Source organism: Panicum virgatum, chromosome 5N, assembly GCF_016808335.1.
Source record: "Panicum virgatum strain AP13 chromosome 5N, P.virgatum_v5, whole genome shotgun sequence".
Lineage (NCBI taxonomy): Eukaryota > Viridiplantae > Streptophyta > Magnoliopsida > Poales > Poaceae > Panicum > Panicum virgatum.
The window spans coordinates 68,663,045-68,671,939 of record NC_053149.1 but is presented as its reverse complement, the minus strand read 5'-3'; positions in this window follow the sequence as shown (position 1 = coordinate 68,671,939).

The window sequence follows — 8,895 nt, the reverse complement described above, 5'->3', positions numbered from 1 at the left end:
TGTGTCATCAGCCTCCTGGGACTGATGTTTGTATCACATTTAAGTCTTCTCTTATGAGGGGACGCTTCACCCATGTAATAAGTTAGTACTTGTAGTAATCGTACTTTTGGATTAAGAAATCTGCTAATGTATATCGACGGTGTGGCCCATCGAGGCCTTGTGCGTTCGAGCCCTCATTTTTTCCTACTTAACTTCCATGTTCTCGTATGCGTCTTAGATAGGTTTCAGCGAGGAAGTTTGAGTTCACAAATGACTTAGACGTAGGGAGGTGAGTGGGGATGCCGTATCCCGGAGGTGTAGGCGGTCCCGCGGCTCGGCCGATCCCGTTACTTAGTTGTTTGCGCCTTGCGTCTACCTTTCCAAGTATACGAGAAACTTGGATACGGAAATTTTTCGAAAAAGCATTCGTGATTTCGGGGACGTTCGGGGGTTACCCCCGTAGTAGCCCACGAGGGAGGCTGGGCTTTGCCGAGGGTAAAGCCAAGCGTACCTCAGTGTACGTGCGCATCCGAGCCCCCGAGGGTTCGGAAAGTTCCCAAAAATAAATAAGTAAAGTATACACTTTATTGCTTCGGGAAAATTTAAATGTGAGTACAAATGATGTACAAAGAGCTTGAAATTCTAAGGATAGAAGCGACGTAGCTGCTGAATGTTCCAAGCGTTGGTGACGACTTCGTCCTTTCCATTAGCTCAACTTGTACGCCGGTGCAGCACCCGGGGGTAGCCTTCGAGGGTGTAGCCCCCGAGGGTGGCCCCCGATGGTACAAGCGACGGAGAGGGAGACCTGTAGAAAGTCGGTGGCTCGTAGAGCCCATGTAGATAGATTAACAATTTATCTTAAACATGTTTCTGTGCGAGAAAACAGATTAATGTGAACCGATAGCGTGGCCGCTTGAGGCCTCGTGAGTTCGTGCGCACCGTTTTTGTTACTAAGTTTTCGTGTTCTCGTATGCGACTTAGATAAATTTCTGCAAGGAAATTCTCGTATGCGACTTGGAATTTAAGGATAGAAGCGACATAGCTGCTAAATATTCCAAGCGTTAGTTCTGGGCGCCGTTCGTCGGAGTGGCTGTTGTGGGCGCAGCGGAGTTTCGCCAGTGGCTCAACTGGTCAGTTCGTCGGTGGGTCCGCCGTGTCGTTTGCCACGTCGTTGCCCCGCTCCGCCAGCTCGGCCATGGAGAACTTCCGAGCGAGATCGCAGTCCTCCCCGCTGGAGTCATCGGAGCAGGCGAAGCAGTAGTCCGCCGCAGCTTGAAACGACAAGAGTGCTTCGCGATCGCGGATCCCGGAGAAGTCCGGAGTGACGCATTCACGCACGAAGACGTACCCCTCATCCGCGGAGTCTGGGTACGAGCTGTCAGGTGGCGGTGCGACAAGGTTGCGGATTGAGATCAGATGATGACCTGGCGAGTCCTCGTACACGCCTACGTGGGGGCTGACGGATGAAGCGTGGGTAGCAGCGGGGTGTGCATCCCGAAAGGAAGGGGCGACGTCGCGGTCACGTCCTCCTCGGGAGGCACCGTCGCTGCAGTCGGTGGCGGTGAAGCGGTGACGTCCTCCACACGGTGACGGGCTGCGACCCGCTAGCCTCGACCCGTGTGGGGGAGGCAAGGCGAGCCGTTCCCGCAGTCGGTGATAGTGAGGTGACGATGTCCTCCGTCGCGGCGCCGGACTGCGACTCGCTTGCCTCGACCCGTGTGGGGGAGGAAAGGCGAGCCACTCCGCGCCACGCCATGCACACTTGCCGCGCGTGTCGGCGAGGGCACCTCCCGTGCCGGAACGGTGGTGTCGGTGTGTCAGGGTTGGCTCCAGACGGGAGGATGTCCGTGCCGTAGCCGTCGCCGGTCGCGACGAAGTCAAGACTCCCGAACCGGAGCGTCGTGCCCGCCGGGAATGGGCGCGACTCGTCTGCTGTGGCGGAACCACCCAAAACTACTGGGCCCGGGTGCACTGATCTTTGTTGCTAAGCAACTCTGACCCAAATTGGCACTCACCGGTAGTTCCTCGAGTGAAGCCTCGATAAAAGCCACGCTATTCCAGGATCAGCAGACAACACTCACACGAAGGTGAGCCCAGAGATTACAACACAGAACATTTCATACATCTCAGAGTGGTTGCAGCGGAAAGAAAATTTATTACAAACCATGTTCAGAGTAGCGCAGTACTACATAGTTCCATCTACTCAAATTATTCAAGTCTCATTGTTCAGCGGAAGCATTAAAAGATAATTAGCGAAACAACGTGATGCATCGATAAAGCCCGTACGAAAGCGTCACTCAGCGGGAGGGTGGTCAGCACCAGCTGAAGGGCCATCCCACTCAACAGACCATCCCGGAGGCAAGGTACACGGCCAAGTAAGACTCGCAAACAGATCTTCGAAGTTAGTACCTGAAAAACAGCGCCACAAGCAAGGCTGAGTATACTAATACTCAGCAAGACTGACCCGTCACCGGATATAACATAGTCCGATAACTAGACATGCAAGGTTTTTTGGTTGCTGGGGTTTGTTTGCCAAAAATGTCACTATGTGTTGATCCTTACTTTCAAGTTATACTTAGCCATTTTCTAGTGGGAGTTTAACCATTCTAAATTTGCAACTAACTCTACTCAAACATGGTAGAGCATACATTTAATCATACAGTAGTATTATCATCATCATGTTCCACTTGTTACTCTGTGTGACCGAAAACATTAAGCAATCTCATGCCGTGAGAGGCGGACGATTCCGAATCGAATTTCAACCTGGCCAAGGGAACCTAGACCACACATATGAGAACCAAGTCACCCACACAACTTTCCCCCTTTCTTTCCAGTCCGTGGATCCGGGTCACCCTCTCCGACTACAGAGCCCGACGTCTCTGCACCCGTACGTCGCGACAAAAATATAAACCCTACTTCTACCAGGAGGGTGAAAGGTCGTTCCACTCGCCGGTCCAATCAGTTATTTAAGCTTACCGATTACCATATTTCTCGGCATGTGGCTAGTACTTTCAAACGCTTAACGAAATGAGCCACACACCGCGACCTTAGCCATTTTTGCCTACACCAGCGGGGTATCACAACTACACAACCCCGCTCGTTGTCCTTATATTTCAGCAGGAATTAAAGTCAGTAAAAATTCCTATTTGCTCGCGAGAGGCAGGAAACCCCTCGACTTCTACCGTACCTAATTAGCATGGCAACTAGTCGATAAAAGAATCCGGGTATCAAACATAGGTACCTAGAGATCATGCACCTAAAGTTTTCGATCAATTCCTAGAAAACGTAAATGCGCAAATAAAATATTACAACAAATACAAATAGTAGAATGAATATAATGCGTAAAATAATGGGATTATGCACCGGGGCTTGCCTTCCTGGGCACTGTCAGGCAGAAAAACCTCTGGGGCTTGGCCCAGGCCTTGAGATAAGTTAGCACAATTCAAATTAACCTCCTGATCAACACGAGAGTCCGCGGGCACCAATTCGTAGTCACCGTCCGCGAGATTAACCGTTTCTATATGCAATGCAAGATTATGAGTTATTCATGAATAACGATTTCTTTCCTTCACGATAAAGTTGTAGTCCAACAAAAGCTAATTCAGTGATGATTTCAACATTTCATTTCATGGGCAGTCATTTATGGAGTAGTAAACACAATTACGTTTCTTCATGAATGAGTGTGGGGTTTGGTTTTCATTTCCAATATTAAAACATAGCATGCCTTCACTATTTCATATCAACAAATCTACTCATGAGCTAGTGAAGAACAATTAAAGTAACACAGATCAGATACTCTAGCATCTATGGCATAATTTTAGCATCTAATCATAAAGCAATTATCCATAACTAGTCATGTAAGTAGATTACTCTAGTTGCTTCACCTTTTTGCACAGAATGTTTGACATGGTTTCTTGTACTACAAATTTTACGAGAGCAACTTTATAGCATCTACTCAGTACTGTAATTTTTCCAGATTTTATTCACTTATACAGCAGAGGTGATAAAATGAACAAATTTAGCAAGCCATAAACTAAGATTAATTCTACAAAGAGTTATACTAGGAATATGATTCTCAAATTTTTACCAGAGCCTAGTTATGAGCTAAATACACTCCAGAAAAATTACCAAGCTTTATATCAACACGATAAATTAATTATGTAGTTAACTTAACATGAGTTAGCATAAATTTCTCAAAGTTCATTTGACCAGTACTGCATGTGAACTTTTTATTATAGAGATAAAATATTATAAATAAGAATATGTCCAAAAATCATGATCAGATATGGTGTAGATAACTCAGAACAAAAATGGTAAATCTACCCATGAGATGCTAAGCATGATTTTCAACTAAAGCAAAACTCAGTAACTGCAGCTCCAAATTTTTAGGAAGGATCACAGAACTAAAGTGAGACTTCAGAAATAAATATAGATTTTTCTGAGCACAAAAACTATATATGAAGAATTAAGTTGATTAAACATGCATAAATCATGGTATATAGCAAATGAACTCTAATAATTCTACAATTTATGGTTTAACGAGGTTTCAGTTACATATACATGCAGTAGAAATTCCAGAGCAAGTTTATGTATATGTTTTCCAGTATTAAATCTTGAATGTCAACAACAGATTAGAGAATCTTGATTGTTCCAACATGATAAATGTTTTGGTTGGGTGCCATCTTTTTACTGTGAGCTTAATATTCCATCAGTGACAACATATTCAAAAATCAAGGTCGTTTGTTGAGTGGAACTTCCTGAACATGCATAGGTTGATTTTCTTATTCTTTTTCCTAGATTAAATTTGGTAGAGTTTCTGCAGATTTGACTATCACAAAACTTGTAGATCTTGTTACAAGGATTCCATATCAGTTGAGTTTGCATTTTTACGATTTTTCTGTGATTTGTTTAGCATTTTAGAAGTTCACTATCATACACTGGAATTTTTGCAAACACACCCTTGAACAAAAAAACAAATTACAACCGGGCCCTTCGCCGGCCTTCTCCGCCGCTGCATCTTGCCGATGGTGTTCTGCTAGGCAGGGCTTACCGAGGCTGCAGCGGGGAGGCGTGTGGGAGAGAGGAGATCGAGGAACACCTACCCTTGTAGCGGTTCGGGTGGAGGAAGGTCGGAAACGAGCTCGCCGGCGTTAATGGCGGAGAAGATGTTCGGGTCGCCGGCATTGTAGGCGAAGGAGGGCTCGGGGTAGGGGAACGTGGCGTGCACGAGCACCGCAAGAGCATGAGGAAGCTCTTGGGGTAGCTGTCGTGCTCGGTCTCCCTCTGGGCTGGCCAGTCCGCGGTGAGCCCGAGCTCGGCGGCGGCGGCGCAGAAGGGGAACGGCGACGGGAAAGGGTTTGGGTTCGATTCCGCATGCTTGGAGCTTAACTGGGATGTGGAGAAGCTTCTGGGGCAGATGGATGAAGCAATGCAAGGCTGTGGTGGCCGGTCCGCGCGAGCTAGATCTCGCCGGCCATGGCGGACGGCGGAAGGAGGAAGAAGGAGGAGAAGTCGCGCGACGGCGGGGCTCTGGGGGTACTTATAGGACAGAAAGCACCTGGGCGAGGGGAGTGGCGTCTGGGGGAGGCTGGTTTGGTCCGGGGCAACTCGACGGCGAGCGGACGGGCGGCACTGCGCATGGCGGGGTGTCGTGTTGGCTCGGGAGGACGCCCAGGACGCGTGTGAGCGTGGGGAGGTGCCAAGGGGAAGCCAGGTGGCGCTGGAGGGCTTCCCCGGGTCCATTTGGCTACGGACGCGCCGTGGACGAGGTCCACCGGTGGCGTACGGCGGGCGGCGGGCGAAACAGAGCAAGCCGAGAGGAGAGAGATGGAGGTCAGGCCATATCTGCGATTTCTGAAAATTCAGGGACCTCTTGGTAAACTAAAAATATCTCCTACTTAGAGGGCTCAAATGAAAAAGTATTGAATACCTAACTTGCATAACTTTTCAAGATCTACAACTTTTGTGTTATGCAAATTTTCATTTGAAATTCACATTTTGAACTATTTGTAAATTTTCAAACTTGCACAAAAGGACTTTGGTTTTATTCAGTTTTTGTTTGGTTTTTGGCTGAAGTTCAATTGAGCACATGTCAATTGAAGTACCTCTCATGAGCCAACTAAAATTTTGTGCACATTTTTGAATTGAGTTTTGAGTGGCTTTTTACTCCTTTTTCTTTCTCCTTTACTTTCTTTTGTAGACTTTGACTTTTATTTCACCCCTCCTCTTTGAATTAATTTCCCACATTTTTCTTTTAAGTTTAAATGGGTACAATGATCTGTATTTAAGTGTACTGACACCTGAGGTGTCACAACCTACCCCTCTTAAAAGAATCTCGCCTCGAGATTGGATGATCGAATTTAGGTAGGGGAAAAGAGATACCTGAGGTGGAGCTAAGAAAACCCGGATAATGTCGATTAAGATACTCTTCTGTCTCCCAGGTGGCTTCTTCTTCAGTGTGATGAGACCACTGAATTTTATACATTCTAACCACCTTTCGACGAGTACCTCTCTCTTTTTGATCCAAAATTCTGAGTGGATATTCGGTATAAGAGAGATCGGGCTCCACTAAAATTTCTTGTTGATCGATAATTTCAATAGGAACTCGAACACATTTCTTGAGTTGGGATATGTGGAACACATTATGGATGGCGGCGAGTCATGAAGGAAGTTGCAAGCGATAGGCCACGGGTCCACATTCTTCAATGATTTCATATGGCCCAACATAGCGAGGTGCGAGTTTACCCTTGACTCCGAAACGTTGAACGCCTCGAGTTGGTGATACTCGTAAATAAACGTGGTCACCAACCGTGAACTTCAAAGGATCCCTTCTTTTATCAAAATAACTCATTTGCCGAGACTGGGCTGCTCGGAGATTTGCTTGTATTATTTTTACCTTTTCTTCAGCCTCGACCACTAATTCGGGTCAGAATATTTTGCGTTCTCCAGTCTGAGACCAACTCAAAGGAGTTCGACACCGTCGTCCATACAAGGCCTCGAAGGGTGCCATCTTCAGACTGGCCTGATAGCTGTTGTTATAAGAAAACTCCGCCAAGGATAAACATTTGTCCCAGTTCTTGTCATAATGGATGACACATGCTCTAAGCATATCCTCGAGAATTTGATTCACCCTTTCGGTCTGTCCGTCAGTCTGTTGATGGTAAGCTGAGCTTCTAATTAATTTAGTTCCGAGAGCTTCTTGGAGCTGCTCCCAAAACCTTGCCACAAACTGAGGACCACAATCAGAGATAATAGTTTTGGGTACACCGTGTAGACAGACAATAAGATCGATATAGATTTCGGCATATTTCTTGGCTCGATACTCAGTATGCACTGGAATAAAATGAGCGGTCTTTGTGAGCCTGTCGACAATGACCCAAATGGAATCATGATGCTGAGAGGTATTCGGTAAACCCACGATGAAATCCATACTGATATATTCCCATTTCCAAGACGGAATTGGCAGAGGTTGGAGAGTTCCAGCAACTTTCAAGTGACTAGCTTTCACTCTCTGACATGTGTCACACTCTGCGACATATTTGGCAATCTCTCTCTTCATACGAGTCCACCAGAAATTTTGTTTGAGGTCTTGGTACATCCTGGTGCTACCCGGATGAATGGAAAATTTAGAGAGATGTGCTTCGTCCAGGATTTGTTTCCGCATCTCATGATTTTTGGGAACGACAAGGCGATCCTCGAACCACAAGATTCCTTTATCGTCCACACGGAAACACTTGTATTTACTTTCATCTTCTAATACTTTCTGTTTGATGATTCCAACACTTTTGTCATGTAATTGTGCCATGATGACCTTGTCATACAGTGTTGGTTCCACAGAAATATGAGTCAGAGAACCCTGAGGAATAATTTCCAATTTCACTTTTGCATTTCAGCACACAATGTGTCATTATACGACTCCACTGAAAGACAATTGCAGTGAACTATGCGACTGAGCGCATCGGCTACGATATTAGCTTTGCCCGGATGATAATGAACTTCCAGGTCATAATCTTTGATTAATTCCAGCCATCTTCGTTGCCTCATATTCAGCTCACTTTGGGTGAAAATATATTTGAGACTCTTATGGTCGGTATAGATATTGCAATGAGTGCCCATAAGATAATGTCTCCAAATCTTGAGAGCATGAATCACTGCGGCTAGCTCAAGATCATGAGTGGGATAATTTAGCTCGTGTGGCCGAAGAGCTCGGGAAGCATATGCTATAACCCTATTGTCTTGCATTAGAACACAACCAAGACCCATACCTGAAGCATCACAATAAACATCGTAGGGTTTATTGTTGTCAGGTTGAGCCAAGACTGGTGTTGTGGTTAGATGTGCTCTCAATGTATGGAATGCTTCATCGCACTTCGCATCCCATTTAAACTTGACATCCTTCCTTAGTAGTTCTGTCATGGGTTTTGCAATTCTAGAGAAATCCGGAATAAATCTGCGGTAATACCCCGCCAATCCGAGAAAACTGCGAATCTGATGAACTAAAGTAGGAGGTTTCCAGTCCATCACTTCTTATACTTTGCTGGGATCAACTGAGATGCCTTCACTGGATATAGTGTGACCCAGAAATTTGACTGTGTCCAACCAGAATTCACACTTGGAGAATTTGGCGTACAGCTTATGATCTCTGAGACGTTGAAGAACAATGCGTAGATGTTGTTCCTGTTCTGCCTCATTCTTGGAATATTTCAGGATGTCGTCGATGAAAACTACGACAAACTTGTCAAGTTCCGGCATGAATACCGAGTTCATGAGATACATGAAATAAGCTGGAGCATTGGTGAGACCGAAAGACATAACCAAATATTCATAGAGACCATATCTGGTTGGGAAAGCGGTCTTGGGAATATCACAAGGCCGGATTTTAATTTGATGATACCCCGAACGAAGATCAATCTTGAA